Source organism: Erinaceus europaeus, chromosome 2 (assembly GCF_950295315.1).
Source record: "Erinaceus europaeus chromosome 2, mEriEur2.1, whole genome shotgun sequence".
NCBI classification, from domain to species: Eukaryota; Metazoa; Chordata; class Mammalia; order Eulipotyphla; family Erinaceidae; genus Erinaceus; species Erinaceus europaeus.
Genome location: NC_080163.1, coordinates 110,272,187 through 110,295,898, shown reverse-complemented (window position 1 = coordinate 110,295,898; position 23,712 = coordinate 110,272,187). Strand labels below are relative to the sequence as shown.

At 41.4% G+C, this 23,712-nt stretch overlaps 1 non-coding gene across 1 annotated transcript; it reads left to right on the top strand.

Moving 5' to 3' along the window:
* Nucleotides 1-4,657: 4,657 nt before the first annotated feature.
* TRNAK-CUU (transfer RNA lysine (anticodon CUU)) lies at nt 4,658-4,730 on the top strand. The gene has a single exon. It is a non-coding gene; the product is annotated as a tRNA-Lys (tRNA).
* Nucleotides 4,731-23,712: the final 18,982 nt, after the last annotated feature.

Here is a 23,712-nt window from a genome sequence, read left to right as displayed (position 1 = left end):
GGCTACAGAAAGAGCTCACCAGGGAGGGTGCTAGGTCTGCAACTCTGCTTCAACACAGGGAAGGTGCTGTGGCAGTGGAGGAAGTTTCTTGCTGTGGTGTCTCTCTCTCTTTCTCTCTCTCTCTCTCTTTCTCTACATCCCTGTATATTAATGAAGGATTGGAACAGAGCAGTAAAATGATTCATGCACCAGGCCCTAGTCAGACAAGAAGAAATAAAAAAGGAAAGAGGAGGCTGGGTGGTAGCACAACTGGCTGAGCATACATGTTACAATGCACAAGAACCCAGGTTCAAGCTCCCCCCTCCCCACCCCTATCCCCACCTGCAGGGGGAAAGCTTTGTGAAGTGATGAAGTGGTGAAGCAGTGCTGCAGGTATCTCTCTGTTTCCCTCTCTACCAGCTCCTCCCCTCTCGATTTCTGTCTGTCTCTATCCAATACATAAATAAAGATAATATAAATTTTTTAATGAAAAAAAAGAAAGAAATGAAAACTCAAAATGATTAAGCCACTTAATTGCCCCAGGTCAAGCTCCTCAGGAAGTGACATTACAAATATTGCTGTAATGGCCAACAATATAGAAAGATTTTATTTGTTTGTTTGTTTATTAAACTGCCACCAGAGATATTGCTGGAACTTGGTACTTACATGACAAATTCATTGCTCCCAGTGGCTATTTTTTCCCTTTTTCATCCCCCGCCCCTTATTTTTGGTAGGACAGAGAGAAATTGAGAAGAGTGGAGGAGATAGGGATACAGAGAGCCACCTGCAGCACAGCTTCATGACCCATGAAGCTACCCCACTGCAGGTGGGGGCCAGGGGCTCAAGTCCAGGTCCTTGAACATGATGACATGTACACTCAACCAGGTGCACTACTTCCTGGCCCATAGAAGAATTTTTAGAGAAAGTATGCAGTGGCTAGGTTGTGAGGCAATGTTAGTACAAAAGACTTCCAAGCATGAGGTCCAAATTTCAATTCTTGGCCTTGCATATGCCAGAATGATGCTCTGGTTCTCACTCTTTAACAAAAATAAATAAATAAATAAACCTTTAAAAAAAAGAAAGAGAAAATCAGGGAGGTCAGGTGGGGGCACACCTGGTTAAGAGCACACATTACAGTGCACAAGGACTCAGGTTCAAGACCCTGGTCCCCACCTGCTGGGAAGAAAGCTTCATGAGTGGTGAAGCAGGGTTACAGGTATCTGTCTCTTTCCCTCTCTCTTCCCCTCCTTACTCAATTTCTCTGTCTCTACCCAATAACAAATAAATACATTTAAAGTATAGTAAGAAAAGCATACACCATCACATTTTTTAGAAGGTGAGAGAGAGAAAAGGAGGATTGAGAGGGAGACATACCACAGAGAAGCTCTACTATCCATGAAGTTTCCCTCATGTTGGCTGAGGGCTCAAACCTGGGTTTTTGCACATGCTCAAGTGCATGTTCTCCCGACCCCTGCTATCTTGAAGAACTGTAAGTTACCCATCCAACAACCCCCCCGCCCTTTCTATATCTTCACCCTGCCCCTGAGCTTGGTGCTGATGATGTGTAGGTGAGTGGGTGACCCCAAGAGAAAGGAAAGAATCAAAGACAGCCAGGGGAGTGTTTTACAACCTGGCAGGCTCTCCATTCAAAGGGAGGAAAAGTCACCCGGTTTAGCACACACCCACCCACACAGATGAACTTGCTCTTGCTGAATGGGTCTGCTGAGCTGGGCTGTATTCTCAGGGGCACCAATGATGGGGCACAGCAGTAGAGGCACAGATCAGCAGAAAGCCCCACCTTTGGGTCCCACACCCTCCACACCATTCAGAAAATCTTGCTTTTTCCATCATGATCTTCTCAGACCTGGGGCCATGAGCAAAGGAGGCCAGAGAACCCCACCCTTTTCCAACCATCTGGGATTAGGCAGCCACATTAGCAGGGGTTCCCCAGAGACACCGCCGTGGAACTGCTTATGCCATCTCCAAATGTCAAATGCAGAATGAATTAAAGCTCATTGATAGATGCTTTTCTTTGAAGAAACATTTTAAGAAGAGGAAAAGGTCACTGTCTACCCCTAGCTATCCTTTCTCACTCATTTCTTTCTCCCTCTTTATTTCTTTTGTTCTTTCTTTCATTTGTTTGTTTGTTTATTCATTTATTTTTGCCAGACTATTTCTAGAGTCATTTCAGGTACCCTGAACAATGGATAGAGTTCCCACTTACCCCCTCACACACATAGATGGTCCCTCATATCCCCATCCCACTACTGATTTTATTTCTTCTTTGGAGATATATATAAATGAAACATTGACAAAACCATAGGATAAGAGGGTTACAACTCCACATAATTCCCACCACTATATCTCTGTATCAGATCCCCTCCCCTGATAGCTTTCCTATTCTTTAACCCTCTGGGAGTATGGACCCAAGGTCATTGTGGGATGCAGAAGGTGGAAGATCTAGCTTCTGTAATTGCTTCCCCACTGAACATGGGAGTTGACTGGTCGATCCATACTCCCAGCCTGTCTCTCTCTTTCCCTAGTAGGGTGGGGATCTGGGGAATCTGAGGTCCAGGACACATTAGTGGGGTTGGGATTATTTTTTTTTTAAGTCTCAAAACTCCTTACTCTTCCAGCAATGCTTCTCTCTTCATTTCACACTTTAAGTCTTTCTGGTTTTAGCCTCTTATCCCTGGCCTAGAACACCAAAGGCTTCTCCCATGGAATCTGAAGGGTTTGTTCCCTTCTTCTTCTTCTAGCATTTGCCCTTCTTCCGTAGCCAGTCAACAGCGTCAGATTGAGCCTGATGTAAAGTTTCGAGACCTCCTTTGAATCTGGAGAGGTTTGTTCCCTCAATCCAGCTAATAGGACTTTTCTCATTATTTTCTGTATTACAAATACAGTTTCTTCCTATTGTATTTTATTTGCTTTTGTTGAAAGAGTAACAACATGAACCCAGTGCATCTCAGCATTTATTTATGACCAAATATACCACCTATTTACCCCACAGTAACTAACCATCACCATCAACTACTCAAATCAATAAACACCAGATTCTGACTCTGAGGTAGGAAACTTCCTAGGAATCTGCATATGGCAAAACAGCATGGTTATAAATTGGATCAGATGAGATTTTTAAGAACTAGAATAGCCAAGGTTTTCATATGCAATCCCATTTACAATTTTACCACAATTCTGTAAAGAGCTCCTGGGTCTGCTGGTGTCTGTCTCTCTCCCTCCCTATCTTCCTCCCCTCTCAATTTCTCTGTGTCTTTATCCAATAATAAATAAATAAAAGTTTAAGTTTTTTTTTAATTTATTTAGGGACTGAGGAGAGAGCATAATGGTTACCTTCATGCCTGAGGCACCAAAGATTCCAGGTTCAATCCCCAGTGCCACTATAAACCATAGCTCAGTACTGCTCTGGTAAAAAATAACTACATATATATATATATATATATATATATATATATATATATATATATATATATATGTATGTATTATTGGATAGAGAAAGAGAGAAATTGGGGAGATAGAGATGGAGAGAGACAGAGAGACAACTACAGCCCTGCTCCACCACTTGTGAAGCTTTACCCCTGCAGGTGGGGACCAGGGCCTTGAACCTGGGTCCTTGCACACTGTAGTGTTTGCACTTAACCAGGTGCACCACCACCTGGCCCCTATGAAATGTCTTCTTATGTAATATTTTGAATATTTTACTTTAGTGATAGAGATTAGAGATAGAGAACCAGGGGGCTGGGCTGTAGCGCACCAGGTTAAGCGCACATAGTACAAAGTGCAAGGACCCTCCCAAGGATCCCAGTTCGAGCTCCCAGCTCCCAGCTCCCAGCTCCCCACCTGCTGGATGGAGGGAGGGGGGGTCACTTCACAAGTGTTGAAGCAGGTCTGAAGGTCTCTATCTCTCTCCCTAACTCTCCCTCCTTTCTCAATTTCTCTCTGTCCTATCCAATAAAATGGAAAAAAACAGCCTCTAGGAGCAGAAGATTCATTGTTCGGGCACTGAGCCCCAGTGATAACCCTGGAGGCAAAAGAGAGAGAGAGAAGAAAAGAGAGAGAGAAAACCAGATCACAGCTCAGCTCTGGCTTATAGTGGTGCTGGGAAATGAACCTAGAATCTTATAATTTAAAGCATGAAAGCCTTTTGCATAACAATTATGCAATCTCCCCAGCCCACATAAAATTATTCTAATAGTAAAAAATATTCATTATTTTATTTTATGAGAACAAGAAAGCAGTCAGAACATCACTCAGCTGTCGTATACTTTACATTGGTTTGTTCTAGCCCTCCCCCGCCAAGAGAATTGGATCAGTCCAGTTAATTTCGCGGGCCCACTTGGCCCCGCCCCAAGGGACCCCAGGAGAGGGTTCCTGAGTTCGAGAGTGCCAGAGTTTTCAGAGGGTTCCCCAGTAAGAGAGTTCCAGAGTTCTAGAGTGAGAGAGTTCGAGGGTTCCTGAGTTCGAGAGTAAAAGAGAGAGTGTTTGTGCCGCCGCAAAGAGACAGCAGAGTTCTGTTTGGTGATTAGTTTGTCTTAGTTTATGAATCGTTGTTCCTGAATAAAGAAATACAGCTTCCCTGCCCAGCCGTTGTCTCCACGTCTCTGTTACCCGCCGTGAAGCTAGACCGGCCGGCAAGAGCCTCTGAAAATTTAACAACAAAGCCCGGCTAGCTCAGTCGGTAGAGCATGAGACTCTTAATCTCAGGGTCGTGGGTTCAAGACCCACGTTGGGCGCCATTTGTTGTTAAAATTTCGGAGGCTCTTGCCGGCCGGTCTAGCTTCACGGCGGGTAACAGAGACGCAGAGACAACGGCTGGGCAGGGAAGCTGTATTTCTTTATTCAGGAACAACGATTCATAAACTAAGACAAACTAATCACCAAACAGAACTCTGCTGTCTCTTTGCGGCGGCACAAACACCCTCTCTTTTACTCTCAAACTCAGGAACCCTTGAACTCTCTCACTCTAGAACTCTGGAACTCTCTTACTGGGGAACCCTCTGAAAACTCTGGCACTCTCGAACTCAGGAACCCTCTCCCGGGGTCCCTTGGGGTGGGGCCAAGCGGGCCCGCGAAATTAACTGGACTGATCCAATTCTCTTGGCGGGGGAGGGCTAGAACAAACCAATGTAAAGCATACGACACTCAGCTCTGGTATTTGGAGAACTGGGTATTGAACCTAGAACCTCTTTCAAGTCCTTGCCAATAGAATAAGTAAGCAGGAAAATCTGACTTCTTTTTTATATTTATTTATTTTATTTATTTATTTATTTATTTACCAAAGCATTGCTCCGCTCTGGCTTATGGTGGTGCAGGGGATTGAACCTAGCACTTTGGAGCCTCAGGCATGAGTCTCTTTACATCACCATTGTGCTATCTGCCCCTCCATATATTTATTTTTTATTTTTTATTTTTATTATCTTTATTTACTGAATAGAGACAGCCAGACATTAAGAAGAAGGGGGAGATAGGGAGAGAGACAGAGAGACACCTGCAGCCCTGCTTCACCACTTATGAAGCTTTCCCCCTGCAGGTGGAAACCCAAGTCCTTGTAATATGTGCACTCAACCAGGTGTGCTACCACCCAGCCTTTCCTATATTTATTTATTTTTTATATATATATTTTTTTATTTAAGAAAGGATTAATTAACAAAACCATAGGGTAGGAGGGGTACAACTCCACACAATTCCCACCGCCCAAACTCCATATCCCACCCCTTCCCCCGATAGCTTTCCCATTCTCTATCCCTCTGGAAGCATGGACCCAGGGTCATTGTGGGTTGCAGAAGGTAGAGGGTCTGGCTTCTGTAATTGCTTCCCCACTGAACATGGGCGTTGACTGGTCGGTCCATACTCCCAGTCTGCCTCTCTCTTTCCCTAGTAGGGTGGGTCTCTGGGGAAGCTGAGCTCCAGGACATATTGGTGGGGTCTTCAATCCAGGGAAGTCTGGCCGGCATCCTGATGACACCTGGAACCTGGTGACTGAAAAGAGAGTTAACATACAAAGCCAAACAAATTGTTGAGCAATCATGGACCCAAAGCTTGGAAAAGTGGAGAGGAAGTATTAGGGAGGTACTCACTGCAAACTCTAGTGTACTTCTGCTTTCTTACTTTGGTGCCATACTCCAAACTCAGCCAATTTCTGCTTTGCGTTTCTACTTCTTTTTTTTTTTTTACATGCATAACATTCCCCAGATTCCCATTTAACAATACAACCCCCACTATTTCATTCATCATTTTTCATGGACCTGTATTCTCCCCACCCACCCACCCACCCCAGAGTCTTTTACTTTGGTGTAATACTCCAATTCCATTTCAGGTTCGACTTGTGTTTATATTTATTTTTTTAATGTATTTATCAATTAATGTGAGAGAAGAGAGAGAGAATCAAAGCATCACTCTGACATATATGATACCAAGGATCAAACGTAAGGCCTCAGACTCTTTTTTTTATTAATGTTTTACATTCAACAGTAAATACAATAGTTTGCACATGCATAACATTCCCCAGTTTCCCATATAACTATACAACCCCCACTAGGTCCTCTATCATCCTCCATGGACCTGTATTCTCCCCACCCACCCACCCCAGAGTCTTTTACTTTGGTGTGATATGCCAAATCCATTTCAGGTTCTACTTGTGTTTTTTTCTTTTCTGATCTTGTTTTTCAACTTCTGCCTGAGAGTGAGATCATCCCATATTCATCCTTCTGTTTCTGACTTATTTCACTTAACATGAATTTTTCAAGGTCCATCCAAGATGGGCTGAAAACGGTGAAGTCACCATATTTTATAGCGGAGTAGTATTCCATTGTATATATATACCACAACTTGCTCAGCCACTCACCTGTTGTTGGACACCTGGGTTGCTTCCAGGTTTTGGCTATTACAAATTGTGCTGCCAAGAACATATGTGTACACAGATCTTTTTGGATGGGTGTGTTGATTTCTTTAGGCTATATCCCCAGGAGATAAATTGCAGGATCATGGGGTAGGTCCATTTCTAGCCTTCTGAGAGTTCTCCAGACTGTTCTCCACAGAGGTTGGACCAATTTACATACCCACCAGCAGTGTAGGAGGGTTCCTTTGACCCCACACCCTCTCCAGCATTTGCTGTTGTTACCTTTTCTGATGTGTGGCATTCTCACAGGAGTGATGTGGTATCTCATTGTTGTCTTCATTTGCATTTCTCTGACAATCAGAGACTTGGAGCATTTTTTCATGTGTTTCTCGAGGGCCTCAGACTTTCAGTTCCAATGCTTTAGCCCCTGCACCACAGTCTGTCTTTCTTTAATGTGAGAGTGAGCAGCTTCTTATGCTGATTGCTGTTGGGATTTTGTTCCTATGAACTGCTTCCTCAGGGCCTTTGCCCATTTTTCTACTGTTACTTTTTCCTACTGATTTGTATCTATTTTTCTTTCTTTCTTTCTTCCTTCCTTTCTTCCTCTCTTTCTTTCTTTCTTTCCTTCTTTCTTTCTCTTTTTCTTTCTTTTTCTTTACCAGAGCACTGCTCAGCTCTGGTTTATGGTGGTGCGGGGATTGATCCTGGACCTTGGCGCCTCAGGCATGAGAGTCTCTTTGTATAAACATTATGCTATCTACCCCCATCCTATTTGCATATTTCCCTGGCATAGATCTCCAAATATTCTCCTTGCAATATCTTCCTGCAAATATTCCATGTAAATGTTCTTAAAAATGTACTTGTCTTTCAGGTATAGAATGACAACCCTTCAGCTTCATTACTCAGGTGAGACTGTTCCTTTCATAGTATTCTCTGATTTCATTCCAGGTGGTTCACTTCCTAACAAAGTCCCAAAACCTACATATAGACCAGGTCCCCTGAGATAGAGCATATGTTCACATGTACCCATAAACTAGGGCAAAACATATACCTGAAAGCAAAAGTACACAGTAGTCTGCAGTGAGTACTCCCCAACACTTCATCTGCACTATTCCAGCTTTTGGGTCCATGATTGTTCAATAATTTGTTTGGCTTTGTATGTTAATTCTCTTTTCAGTCACCAGGTCCCAGATGCCAGCAGCATGCCCACCAGACTACCCTGGACAGACAACCCCACCAGTGTGTCCTGGAGCTATGCTTCCTCAGAAACCCACCCTACTAGGGAAAGAGAGAGGCAGACTGGGAGTATGGACTGACCAGTCAACGCCCATGTTCAGCGGGGAAGCAATTAACAGAAGCCAGACCTTCCACCTTCTGCATCCCAAAATAACCTTGGGTCCATACTTTAGAGGGATAAAGAATAGGAAAGCTATCAGGGGAGGGGATGGATGTAGAGATCTGGTGATGGGAATTGTGTGGAGTTGTACCCCTCCTATCATACGGTTTTGTTAATGTCTCCTTTTTAAAATAAATAAACAAATAAATGTACTGTCTGTTTACTGTGAAAGATAAAGTGGGGGGGGAGAAAAGAGAGGACCAGAGCACTGCTCAGTCCTGGTATAAAGTGGTAGGTGCTAAGGGGGCTGAACCAGGGACCTCTGGAGCCTCAAGCATCTAAATTGGTGCTTCAAGAAACTGAACTACTCCTCTGGTTTACCTGAAAATATTGTCTTTTCATCTTCTATTTTTTTTCTATTAGTGTATTTTTCATCTATTTATTTACTTCTTTATTATTAGATAGAGGCAGATAGAAATTGAGAAGAGAGGGAGAGATAGACCAGGAAAGAGAAGGGCCAGGCAGTGGTGCACCTGGTTAAACACACACATTACAGTGCACAAGGACCTGGGTTCAAGCCCCTGGTCTCCACTTGCAGGGGGAAAGCTTTACAAGTGGGGAAGCAGGGCTGCAGGTGTCTCTATATCTCTTTCCCTATCTCCCCCTCCCTTATCAGTTTCTCTCTGTTTCTAATAAATAAATAAATAGAGGGAAAGAGACAAACAGATACTAGTAGGCCTGCTTCACCACTCATGAAGCTTTTCCCCTGCAGGTGGGGACCAAGGGCTTGAACCTGGGTCCTTGCACACTGTAATGTGTGCACTTAACCAGATGTGCCACCACCTGCCCCCACCAAAAATATTTTCTATACATGTATTACTAGAGACACATCATTCACATTTTAAAAGTTCTATTTAGGAGTGTCACACTTGTCTCCCCAGTCAGATTGTAAATTCTTGACAAACAGACCAAGATCTATTGTTGCCTGAGGATGCATGGCACATGCTGGTTCATCAGCCGTGACCTTTCTTCTTAGATACCTGGCATGGACCAAGATCCTCCAGGGAAGAATTGCATCTTCTGGAGTTACAGAAGGAGATGAGATTTGCCTTCTGGGGTCAGCCCTTCCATCGATTTGGTCTAGCTTTCTATTTGACATCTGCAACAAGAAACATGTTGAAGAGAATCCAATTACCCTCTTTGACATCCGCTTCAAAAGGTTAGGAATTTATCCTATGTGTCACCATTTGAGATCTCACTTCTATCCATTCGTCTAGACTCTTTCTACAGTTGCACACAGTCCTCTCTAAGCACCACAGGCTCCTTTGTTTAACATATGCTTTCAACCAGGCCTGGCTCCCAGGCTCCTTTGTTTATAATGAAACATTTCAGCTTCTGAGGGCAGGTTGGGGTGGGTAGTATATGTAAGTACCTTAATCCTCCCACTGCACTTTAATACCGACAGATAATAAAAGTAGGTTTAAATTTTAATACAGACCCCAGCAAATCCCTGCTTGTATCCAAAAATTGTTAAAAATAGGAAAAACTGGGTGCGTTTTGTCATGCTCATGACTCAGGTTTAAGCCACACACCCACCGTACTGAAGAAAGCTTCAGTATTGAGGTGTGTTTCCCACACTCCCTCTGTCTTTTTGTCTCTATCTGGAAATTTTGGGCATCTCAGAAGGTGGCACAGTGTATAAAGTGTTGGACTCTCAAGTGTGAATTCCTAAATTTAATCCCTAACATGACGTGTGCTAGAGTCTCTCTCTCTGTCTGTGCCATTAGTTAAACAGATCAATAAATCTAAAAAGAGGGGGGCAGGTGGAGGCACACCTGGTTGAGTGCACATGTCACAATGCATGAAGACCTAGGTCCGAGCCCCCAGTCCCTATCTGCAGAGGGATAGCTTTGTGAGTGGTAAAGCAGTACTGCAGGTGTCTCTCTCTCCCTGTCTATCCCCTCTTGATTTCTGGCTGTTTCTATCTAATAAATAAATAATGATAATGATAATGAAAAATTAAAAAAAGAAAAATAAAGACTGTTGTCCTAGAGTCACGGTGGTAAAGCCCTGGAGAAGTGATGACAAGATAAAATAATAATAAATAAAATGTTAACACAATGTTGCCTACATGCATCTATATAAAAATTTATTTTTATTTTATTGAGTTGAGACAGAAATCAAAAGGGATAGGGGAGGTAGGGAGAGACAGAGAAAGAGAGACACCCCTCATGAAGCTTTCCTCCTGTAGGTAGGGACCAGTGGCTTGAACCAATGTCCTTGCACACAGTAATGTGTGTGCTGACTTAAATATGTGTGTGTGTGTGTGTGTATACATATACTTAAATATAGCATATAGCTAAACTTTAGTTTTAAACTATAGATACTTTTGAATTACCAGTAGACTAATTTGGCTTATATTTTTTGCATCTTGTTTTTCACTCAACATTCAGTCTTTAAGGTCAATCCTTAGATACTGGGAATAGATCTAGGTGACTCATTTCTTTACTTGATAGTCTTCCAATTGTATGACGTTTTGAGTTGTGTTCGATTTGAAGTTATTATAAGAGATGTTGCTATTCTGCTAAGTATCTCTTGAGGCCTGTGTATCCATATTCCCTCCAGGGGTATATTCAGGAGTGAAGGTGCTGAGGCAGAGGGCTTCCTCCCTCATTGTCAAGCACCTTCCCAAAGATGGTTTTTAGTATAATCAACGAATTGGGTTTCATCATGACAGTCAATGTTTGAACATTTTCCCCTCTTTTGTTGCCCTTGTTGTTTCTATTGTTGTTGTATTTATTATTGTTATTGATGCCATCGTTGTTGTTGGATAGGAAAGAGAGAAATGGAGAGAGGAGGAGAAGACAGAGAGGGGAAGAGAAAGAGAGACACGTGCAGACCTGCTTCACCGGCAGTGAAGTGACTCCCCTGCAGGTGGGGAGCCAGGGTCTTGAACCGGGATCCTTACATCGGTCCTTGTGTTTGCACCACCTGCACTTAACCCACTGTGCTACTTCTGACCCCCAAAATAAATTTTTTTTACTTTTTTTTTGGATTTTTTTCTTTATTTATTTCCTTTCGTTGCTCTTGTTATTTTATTGTTGTTGATGTCGTCGTTGTTGGATAGGACAGAGAGAAATGGAGAGAGGAGGGGAAGACAGAGAGGGGAGAGAAAGACAGACACCTACAGATCTGCTTCACCACCTGAGCTTAACCCACTACACTACCGCCCCAACCCCCTTAGAACATTTTTAATTCTCTCTCCCCCCTCTATCTATCTCTCTCTCTCTTTCTCTCTCTCTCTCTCACACACACACACACTCACACACACACACACCACCACCACCACCACCACCACCACCACCACCACCACCACCACCACCACCACACCACAATCTACAGACTATGTGAATTTATGTTAAAGCTAACATTTTAAATCTAACTGGGAAAAGATCCCAGTTCGAGCCCTCCCCTCCACCTGCAGGGGTGTGGCTTCACAGGCGGTGAAGCAGGTCTGCAGGTGTCTTTTTCTCCCCCTCTCTGTCTTCCCCTCCTCTCTCCATTTCTCTAACTACAGCAATAAAACAACCAGGGCAACAAAATGGAATAAATAAATATTAAAAAAAAGAAATTGAGATTTTTTTTTTTTTGCCTCCAGGGATCCTCAGTGCCTGCACCACAAATCCACTGCTCCTAGAGGCTATTTTTTCCATTTTGTTGCCCTTGTTGTTTCATCATTGTTGTGGTTATTATCATTGCTGTTGAATTGGATAGAGATAAATGGAGAGAGGAAGGGAAGACAGAGAGGGGGAGAAAAAGATAGACACCTGCAGACATGCTTCACTGCTTGTGAAGTGTTCCCCCTGCAAGTGAAGTGAGGGGGCTCGAACCAGGATCCTTATGCTGGTCCTTGCGCTTAGTGCCATGTGCACTTAGCACGCTGTGCTACCGCCCAGCCCCCGAAATTGAGAAATTTTAAACATATATTAGTAACTATAAACCATTAGTTTCCCCCCAAATGATAAATAAATAAATGCTAGTGGATTCTCTAGAATTTTCTATATATGAGATCATGTCATCCACAAATAGAGATGATTCTACTTCTTGCTTTACAATTATCTTGCTGAAATGCCCTGCTAGAGTCTCTGGGACGATGTTGAATAGAAGTGAAAGTAGATATGCTGATCTTGAGGAGAAAGCAGCACACCGAGTTAGTGTTAACTTTGAAGTTCCCCACTGATGTCCTTTCTCAGATGAAGGAGTTGCCCTTGTCTTTCAGGTGTGTAGAGTGCTATTACCATGATGTGGTGCTGGATTTTGTCAAATGCTTTTTCTGTGTTATTGAAATGATAGTATGATTATTGTCCTTGATTGGCATGGCATATTACATTGGTTCTTGAATGTTAAACCAACCTTATATTCTTGGGATAAATCCCACTCAATCAGTGTATAATCTTTACATAAATCTCAGGATTTGATTTTCTCATATTTTGTTGAGGATTTCTGTGACTACTTTCACAAAAGAGAGTGGTCTATGGTTTTTGTGTTGTATCTCTATCTAATTGGCAACAGAATAAATGACCGTCATAGAAGGTTCTTTCTCTTCTTCTGTTGTTATGAAGAGTCTATGAAGAATGTATAATAATGTACCTTTAAATATGTGATAGTTGTCATAGGATCCCAGTATGAGCCCCCAGGTCCCCACCTGCAGGGGGGAATTGCTTCACAAGCAGTGAAGCAGGTCTGCAGGTGTCTTTCCCCCTCTCTGTCTTCCCCTCCTCTCTCAATTTCTCTCTGTCCTATCCAACAACAACAATAACAACAGCAATGGGAAAAAAATGGCCGCCAGGAGCAATGGATTCATAATGCAGGCACTGAGCAAGTGATAACCCTGGAGAAAAAAGAAAATAAAATAATTAAAAGAAAATTTTAAAAATTAGCAACCAGTGACTGACTATATATTGCTATCCCACAATAAGTTTAATTTGCATTCCCCTAATTACTAAGGTGATACTTTATCTTATTTTTAAATATTTCATTTATTTTTTTGAGAGTCAAGTAGCCCAGGAGGTGGCTCAGTGGAGAAAGCATTGGACTTTCAAGCGTGAGGTGCCAAGTTCAATCCCCAGCAGCACATATACCAGAGTGATGTCTGTTTCTTTCTCTCTTCCTAACATTCTCATGAATAAATAAATAAAATATTAAAAACAGAGAGAGAGAGTTGGGCAGTGGTGCAGCGGGTTAAGTGTACGTGGCACAAAGTGCAAGGACCAGTGTAAGGATCCCGGTTAGAGCCCCCGGCTCCCCACCTGCAGGGTGGAGTCACTTTACAGGTGATGAAGCAGGTCTGCAGGTGCCTATCTTTCTCTTTCCTTCTCTGTCTTCCCCTCCTCTCTCCATTTCTCTCTGTCATATCTAACAGTGATGACAACAATAATAACTACAACAATAATAACTACAATGATGTCATTCACCATCTTTCATGGACCTGTATTCTCTCCACCCACCCACCCACCCCAGAGTCTTTTACTTTGGTGTAATACTCCAATTCCATTTCAGGTTCGACTTGTGTTTTCTTTTCTAATCTTGTTTTTCAACTTCAGCCTGAGAGTGAGATCATCCCATATTCATCCTTCTGTTTCTGACTTATTTCACTCAACATGATTTTTTCAAGGTCCATCCAAGATCGGCTGAAAACAGTGAAGTCACCATTTTTTACAGCTGAGTAGTATTCCATTGTGTATATATACCACCACTTGCTCAGCCACTCATCTGTTGTTGGACACCTGGGTTGCTTCCAGGTTTTGGCTATTACAAATTGTGCTGCCAAGAACATATGTGTACACAGATCTTTTTGGATGGATGTGTTGGGTTCCTTAGGATATATCCCCAGGAGGGGAATTGCAGGGTCATAGGGAAGGTCCATTTCTAGCCTTCTGAGACTTCTCCAGACTGTTCTCCACAGAGGTTGGACCAATTGACATTCCCACCAGCAGTGCAGGAGGGTTCCTTTGACCCCACACCCTCTCCAGCATTTGCTGCTGTTACCTTTTCTGATGTGTGACATTCTCACAGGAGTGAAGTGATATCTCATTGTTGTCTTGATTTGCATTTCTCTGACAATCAGAGACTTGGAGCATTTTTTCATGTGTTTCTCGGCCTTTTGGATCTCTTCTGTGGTGAATATTCTGTCCAAGTCCTCCCCCCATTTTTGGATGGGGTTATTTGTTGTCTTGTTGTTGAGTCTGGCAAGCTCTTTATATATGTTGGTTATTAAACTCTTATCTGATGTATGGCATGTAAAGATCTTCTCCCATTCTGTGAGGGGTCTCTTGGTTTGGGTAGTGGTTTCTTTTGCTGTGAAGAAGCTTTTTAATTTGATGTAGTCCCATAGGTTTATACTTGCCTTAGTCTTCCTTGTAATTGGATTCGTTTCATTGAAAATGTCTTTAAAATTTATGCAGAAAAAAGTTCTGCCAATATTTTCCTCTAAGTATCTGATAGTTTCTGGTCTAACATCCAAGTCCTAGATGCACTTGGAATTTACTTTTGTATTTGGTGAAATACAGTGGTTCAGTTTCATTCTTCTGCATGTTTCAACCCATTGTTTCCAACACCATTTGTTGAAGAGACTCTGTTTTCCCCATGCAATAGTCTGGGCCCCTTTGTCAAAGATTAGATGTCCATACGTGTGGGGCCTCATTTCTGGGCTCTCAATTCTATTCCACTGGTCAGTGTGTCTGTTCATGGTCCAGTACCAAGCAGTTTTGATGACAATGGCCCTATAATACAGTTTGAGATCTGGCAGTGTGATGCCTCCGGTTCTGTTCTTTTTTCTCAAGATTGTTTTGGCTATTCTAGGTCTTTTCTGGTTCCAGATAAACATTTGTAGCATTTTTTCTATTCTCCTAAAAAATGTGCTTGGGATCTTGATGGGGATAGCATTAAATTTGTAGATGGCTCTGGGTAATATATTCATTTTGATGATGTTAATTCTTCCAACCCATGAACATGGAATATCTTTCCACTTCTTTGTATCTTTTTCAATTTCTTTGAATAGTGACTCATAATTTTCAGTATACAAGTCTTTCACTTCTTTGGTTAGGTTTACTCCTAGATATTTTATTGTTTTTGTTGCTATAGAAAAAGGAACTGATTTCTGGATTTCAATTTCTTCTAACTTAGTGTTTGCATAGAGGAATGCCACTGACTTTTGAATGTTAATTTTATAGCCTGACACATTACTGTATTGTCTGATGATTTCCAAAAGCTTCTTGCTGGATTCCTTAGGTTTTTCCATGTATACTATCATGTCATCTGCAAATAAGGAGAGTTTAACTTCTTCTCTTCCAATCTGTATGCCTTTAATTCCTTGCTCCTGCCTGATTGCTATGGCAAGAACTTCCAACACTATGTTGAATAGTAATGGTGATAGTGGGCAGCCCTGTCTAGTACCTGATCTGAGGGGAAATGCTTCCAGTTTTTCACCATTGAGTATGATGTTGGCTGTAGGTTTGCTATATATAGACTCCACTATCTTCAGGAATTTTCCATCTATTCCCATTTTTTGTAGTGTTTTGATCATAAAGGGATGTTGTATTTTGTCAAAGGCTTTCTCTGCATCTATTGATATGACCATGTGGTTTTTGGTCTTGCTTTTGTTGATGTGGTGGATCACATTGATTGATTTACGTATATTAAACCAACCTTGCATGCCTGGGATAAACCCCACTTGGTCATGATGAACAGTCTTTTTGATATACTGCTGTATCCGGTTGGCTAGAATTTTGTTCAATATTTTCGCATCTATGTTCATCAGAGATATTGGTCTGTAGTTTTCTTTTTTGGTTGTGACCCTGTCTGCTTTTGGTATCAGGGTGATGTTGGTTTCATAGAAGCTGCAGGGAGTATTCCAGTGTCTTCAGTCTTCTGGAAGACTTTTAAAAGTAGAGGTATTAGTTCTTCTTTGAAAGTTTTGTAGAATTCATTTGTAAAACCATCTGGTCCAGGACTTTTATTTTTGGGAAGATTTTTGATAACTGTTTCAATTTCATTAGCTGTGATGGGCCTGTTCATATTATCTACTTCCTCTTTACTTAGTTTTGGAAGTTGGTAGGTATCTAGGAAATCATTCATTTCTTCCAGGTTCTCTAGCTTGGTGGCATATAGTTGTTCATAGAAGCCTCTCATGATATGTTGAATTTCTGCAGTGTCTGTTGTGATATCTCCTCTTTCATTTACTATCCGATTTATTTGGGTCTTCTCCCTTTTTTGTTTTGTGAGTCTGGCTAAAGGCTTGTCGATTTTGTTTACTCTTTCGAAGAACCAACATTTACTTTCATTGATCTTTTGTATGGTTTTCCTATTCTCAATGTTATTTATTTCTGCCCTAACTTTAGTGATTTCTGTCCTTCTGGTTGCTTTAAGATTCCTTTGTTGTTCTTCTTCTAGGTCTTTAAGATGTGCAATCAGGCTGTTTATTTGTACCTTTTCTTGTTTCCTAATGTGTGCTTGTATAGCTATGAACTTCCCTCTTAAGACTGCTTTAGCTGTGTCCCAAATATTTTGATAGCTTGTGTCTTCATTTTCATTGAACTCTCGAAACATTTTGATTTCTTCCTTGATTTCCTCTTTGACCCAGAAGTTGTTAAGAAGTGTACTGTTGAGCTTCCACATTTTGGGACTGTTACTAATCTTTTGTTGATTGTTAAGTGTTAGTTTAATTCCACTGTGGTCTGAGAAGATGCTTGGGGTGATTTCAGTGCTCTTGAATTGGCTGATGCTGTCTTTGTGGCCTAACATATGGTCTATCCTTGAGAATTATCCATGTGGATTTGAGTAAAATGTGTATTCCAGTTTCTTGGGATGAATGACTCTGAAAATGTCCAATAGTTCTAGTTAATCTATCTCTTCATTTAGCTCCCTTATGTCTTTACTGATTTTCTTCCTGGATGATCTGTCAAGTTGAGATAGTGGGGTGTTGAAGTCCCCTACTATGATTGTGTTACTGTTAATATATTGCTGTAGCTCTTTCAGTAGAAGTTTGATGTATTTAGATGGCTTCTCATTGGGTGCATAGATATTAATAATTGTTAAGTCCTCTTGATTGACTGATCCTCTGAGCATTAAGTAGTGTCCATTCCTATCTTTTTTAATCTTATCTATTTTCAAGTCTATCATGTCAGATATGAGAATAGCTGTTCCTGCCCTTTTTTGTGGGCCATTGGCTTGTATGATAGTTTTCCATCCTTTCACTTTAAGTCTGTGTTTGTCTTGTTGAGTTAGGTGAGTTTCCTGTAGACAACATATTGTTGGGTTGTGTTTTCTGATCCATCTTCCTACTCTGTGTCTTTTAATAGGTGAATTCAGGCCATTGACATTTATTGATATCAAAGATTGAAGATATTTTAACACCATTCTTGTAGAGTTTTAGAGTGTTTTGATATATGTCCTATTTGTGGTGGTCTGGTTGTTTATAGGAGACCTTTCAGAACTTCTTTAAGGGCAGGCTTGGTGCGGTTGCTTCCTTCAACTGTTGCTTGTCTGAGAAGGTTTTGATGCTTCCATCTAGTCTGAATGACAGTCTAGCAGGATATAGTATTCTTGGCTGAAAGCCTTTTTCATTGAGCACTCGATAGATATCTTGCCATTCTCTTCTGGCCTGTAGTGTTTGTATGGAGAAGACTGCTTCTAATCTTATGGGTTTTCCTTTGTAGGTGACTCTTTGTTTTTCTCTTGCAGCCTTCAGGATCCTTTCTTTATCCTTATTCCTTTGCATTCTAAGTATGACATATCTTGGTGTCTTTAGGTCTGGGTTAATTCTGTTTGGGACCCTCTGGGCTTCTTGAATCTTTATGTCTTTGGTGTTGTCTAGACTAGAGAAATTTTCAGCTATTATGGCCTGGAGAATGCTTTCTTCCTCTCCTTCTCTTTCTTCCTCTGGTAAGCCAATAATGCATATATTGTTTCTTTTGAAGTCATCCCATAGGACTCTATTGTTGTTTTCAGCATCTCTTAATCTCTTTTTGAGATCTCTTACTTCTTTTTTAGTTGTCTCTAATTCATCCTCAATCTTGCTAATTCTGTTTTCAGCCTCATAGATTCTATTCTCTCTGCCCTCTACTGCTTCCTGGAGTTCATCTATTTTGTTGCCCTGCTCTGATATTGTTTTAGCTTGTTCAGCTAGTTGCCTTCTTAGCTCAGCGATTTCAGCTTTCAGCTCTCTAATAACCATGAGATAATTAGAATTTTCTTCCATATTCTCATTTGTTGTTCCTGCATTTCTGATTACAATTTTTTCAAATTCTTTACTCACTCCTGTTATTATTTCCTTAGCTAATGTTTGGATGTTGAACTCGTTGTTTTGTGCTTCACCCTCTGGAGGACTTTTAGCTGGACTCTTGTCCTGGTTCGAGTCTCCAATATTTTTTCTTGTTGTTTTAACCATTTTATATATTATGTTATGAGCTCCTTTTATCAGTACTTTTCAAATTATTGATCACTATTGCCTGGATTGACTTGTGTCTAAGTAATTTAATTAAAGGGTTTACCGTGGTAGAAGTTAACAGTTTTTTTCAATCCCTGAGTTGGAGCTCAGTGGTGTAAAAGCCTCTTTTTTTTCTTCCCTGTAGGCTATGGGTGCCTGAGGGCTTTTAAACTATCAATAGGCTTCTTCGCTTAATCACTGACTCCTGACCAAGAGATAAAGCAGGGTGTGGCAGAGATAATCCAGTGGTTATGCAAAGAGACTTTCACAGCCCCTCAGCTATGCCACCGAGGTACAGGTCTTCTCCTGAGTTTCCCGGTTAGATCTCTGTCCCCTGGTGTCCCTCCCTGTTGCTGCTCCAGATTCTGAGGGTAGCAGCAATGGAGACTCAGAGTTACACTTGGTGAGTCTCTGGGGAGTTCTTTCCTCCCTTCAGCTGTCCCCTTGTTGTGGAGCAGACTGGAGGTGATGTCTCCACTGATAAACTGTTGAACTGTTAGCAGTCACTTAATCTCTCCTTAGGCCCCTCTCTCCTCTCTGTCACCAGCCACGCGTGTTTGTACTCATGGGTGATTTACTGGGTTCCTGTGGTCATTCTAGTCCTGTCTTGTTTCGGTCCGGGTGGTCTCCTTTGGTATTCCTAGTTGATCCGGGAGAGGAGAGGAGAGGAGAGAGGAGAGGAGAGGAGAGAAAGCAATCTGCTGCTCGTAGCTCTGCCTCCGGAAGTCGAATCCTAAATAAAATTTTTTAAAAAGATTTTAAAAACAGAGAGAGAAGAGTGTGCCAACAGCATCACCAGGCCCTAGTGCTGAGGTTCATGGTCAATCTCACATATGTGTGCCTTTCCTCTGCCAGCTGAGCCCCAGATCAGGGCTGCATGATTTGCATTTCCCTGATTATCAGTAATCATCTATTATAACTAATACTGTATTATCTTTCTGATAGACTGCTGATTCTATTCACTAACATCTTAGTTAGAATTTTCACATCAGTGTGTAAGACTGGTCTGCAATTTTCTTTTCTCATATTGTCTTGTCAGATTGCTACTAAGGTTATATGACAGCTTCAGAGAGCAATTAGAAGGAAATCCTTTCTCTATTTTCAGAAAAGTTTCTGTAAGTTTAGGACTGTTTGTTGCTTTTCATTGCTTGAATGCTCAGGTGGACTTTCCAGTGCAGTTTTCTGGACCTGGAATTTTATGGGGAGTTGTTTTTTTGTTTTGTTTTGTTTTTTTAAATTATTAGTGATTTAATAGTAGTTTACAAGATTATAAGATTACACTGGTGTTGTTCCACATATATACCACCAAAGCTTAGTGCCACCCCCCCCCCATACACACAGACACATACACAACAATAACCACTATGGTTCTCATAAAATCTTTTTTTTTTAATTATTTCTTTATTGGAAAATTAATGGTTTACAATTGACAGTAAAATACAATAGTTTGTACACATGTAACATTTCCCAGTTTTCCACATAATAATTCAACCCCAACTAGGCACTCCTCTGCTATCATGTTCCAAGACCTGAACCCCCCACCCCAGAGTATTTCCTTTCTTTCTTTTTTTCTTTTTTTCTTTTTTAAAGTTCAGGTGTTATACAAGCAAGGTGTAGTGGTGACTCCTGAAGGGAAACAAAGGGTGACCTCTCTCCTGAGCCCTGACAGGCCATGAAAAGCTTAATTCAGTTTTTTTTTTTAAGCAGTGGCAATTTTTAATTTACCATATGTTTCATCCTAATACAAATGTTAATGCTTTTCATAGGCTTGAAGTCGTATACAAATACCTGACAGAAAGTAATCAGGTTGAGAGGCTGGACGGTTCAAGCCCCCGGCTCCCCACCTGCAAGGAGTCATTTCACAGGCAGTGAAGCAGGTCTGCAGGTGTCTATCTTTCTCTCCCCCTCTCGGTCTTCCCCTCCCCTCTTCATTTCTCTCTGTCCTATCCAACAGTGACGACAACAATAATAGTAACAACAATAATAGTAACAACAACACCGATAAACAACAAGGGCAATAAAAGGAAAAAAAATGGCCTCCACCTATGGACATCTAATCTTTGATAAGGGGGCCCAAAGGATTAAATGGAAGAAGGAGGCTCTCTTCAATAAATGGTGCTGGGAAAACTGTGTTGTAATATGCAGAAGAATGAAATTGAACCACTTTATCTCACCAGAAACAAAAATCAACTCCAAATGGATCAAAGAACTGGATGTCAGACCAGAAACTTAGAGCAAAACATTGGTAAAACAGTTTCCCACCTACACCTCAAGGACATCTTTGATGAATCAAACCCAATTGCAAGGAAGACTAAAGCAGAAACAAACCAGTGGGACAACATCAAATTAAAAAGCTTCTGCACAGCCAAAGAAACTATTAAACAAACAAAGAGACCCCTCACAGAATGGGAGAAGATCTTCACATGCCATACATCAGACAAGAAACTAATCACCAAAATATATAAAGAGCTCAGCAAACTTAGCACCAAAAAAGCAAATGACCCCATCCAAAAATGGGCAGAGGATATGAACAAAACATTCACCTCAGAGGAGATCCAAAAGGCTAACAAACATATGAAAAAATGCTCTAGGTCACTGATTGTCAGAGAAATGCAAATTAAGACAACACTAAGATACCACCTCACTCCTGTAAGAATGGTATACATCAAAAAGGACAGCAGCAACAAATGCTGGAGAGGTTGTGGGGACAGAGGAACCCTTTTACATTGCTGGTGGGAATGTAAATTGGTACAGCCTCTGTGGAGAGCAGTCTGGAAAACTCTCAGAAGGCTAGACATGGACCTTCCATATGATCCAGTAATTCCTCTCCTGGGGTTATACCCCAAGGACTCCATAACACCCAAGCAAAAAGAGGTGTGAACTCCTATGTACATAGCAGCACAATTCACAATAGCTAAAACCTGGAAGCAACCCAGGTGCCCAACAACAGATGAGTGGCTGAGAAAGCTGTGGTATATATACACAATGGAATACTATACAGCTATCAAGAACAATGAACCCACCTTCTCTGACCCATCTTGGTCAGAGCTAGAAGGAATTATGTTAAGTGAGCTAAGTCAGAAAGATAAAGATGAGTATGGGATGATCCCACTCATCAACAGAAGTTGAGGAAGAAGATCTGAAAGGGAAACTAAAAGCAGGACCTGACCAAATTGTAAGTAGGACACCAAAGTGAAAACCCTGTGGTGAGGGGTAGATATGCAGCTTCCTGGGCCAGTGGGGGGTGGGAGTGGGTGGGAGGGGTGGGTCACAGTCTTTTGGTGGTGGGAATGGTGTTTATGTACACTCCTAGTAAAATGTAGTCATATAAATCACTAGATAATTAATATGAGAAGGGGAAAATTAACTGTATGTCTCGAAATTTTTAAAACACAGACTGAGTCTTTTTAATATATAGGATGTGTATTTGATATGTGGACTCTCTCAAAAGCCTAGACCAAGTAGATCAGGAGCAACCAATAGCACAGCTATATACAAGATACTGGGTACTGTACAGCAAACCATACAAAAGGACTTTTCAAAGTTAACCCAATTACCGAATAATGTGATGATAACATTAACTATCCATTGTCTTTTTGAATCCTAAGACAGCAGGAACCTCACATCTCCACTATAGAGCCTCTACTTCCCCCAGTCCTGGAACCTTTGGATAGGGCCCACTTTCCCACATGCCTCTCCCAATCCATATCAAATAATATTGCATCTGCCAATCGCAACCTAATCAACACAACGATTACCACCTCAACATGCTTCAGCTCAGACTGTGTCCAGAGACTTCACATGTGGAATGACAACCCTTCAGCTTCATTACTGGGGTGAGACCTTTCCTTTCATAGTATTCTCTAATTCCATCCCAGGTGGTTCATTTTCTAACAAAGTCCCAAAACCTAGATATACACTAGTTTCGGTGAGAGAGAGCATATGTTCACACGTATCCATAAACTAATGCAAAATATATATCTGAAAGCAGAAGTACACTAGAGTTTGCAGTGAGTACCTCCCTAACACTTCCTCTCCACTATTCCAAGCTTTGGGTCCATGATTGCTCAACAATTTGTTTGGCTTTGTATGTTAACTGTCTTTTCAGTCACCAGGTTCCAGATGCCATCAGGATGCCGGCCAGGCTTCCAGGACTGAAGACCCCACCAATGTGTCCTGGAGCTCCGCGTCCCCAGAGACCTACCCTACTAGGGAAAGAGACAGGCAGACTGGGAGTATGGACCGACCAGTCAACGCCCATGTTCAGCGGGGAAGCAATTACAGAAGCCAGACCTTCTACCTTCTGCAACCCACAATGACCCTGGGTTCATGCTCCCAGAGGGATAGAGAATGGGAAAGCTATCAGGGGAGGGGGTGGGATATGGAGATTGGGTGGTGGGAATTGTGAGGAGTTGTACCCCTCCTACCCTATGGTTTTGATAATTTATCCTTTCTTAAATTAAAAAAAAAATGGCCTCCAGGAACAGAGGTACAGGTACTGAGCCCCAGCGATAACCCTGGAGGCAAAAAAAAAAAAAAAAAAAAGTAATCAGGTTATAAATCAACAACAAAAGCTTTTTTTTTATTTTTTTATTGGGGGATTAATGTTTTACATTTGACAGTAAATACAATAGTTTATACATGCATAACATTTCCCAGTTTTGGGAATGTAAATTACATTAAATGTGATGCATATTAAGTGTAATGCATTTAGTATAAATTATTTAAATATAGCTAATTTGCAGTTAAATATACATCAGAACTTCCCTACTGCTGGCTTGCTAAAGAAAAAGATAAAATTCCAAAAGAAAATCAAACAGAGATAGGGAAATAGCATGATGGCTATGCAAAAAGCCTTTCAGGCCTAAAGCTCCAAAGTCTCAGGTTCAGTCCCCAGCACCATCATAAACCAGAGCTGAGCAGTGCTCTGGTAAAAGTAATATATATACTTTAAAAATAAAAGAAGTTTAAAGACATATTCAATGAAATGAATCCAATTACGAAGAAGACTAAAACAAAAATATACCAATGGGACTACATCAAATTAAAAAGCTT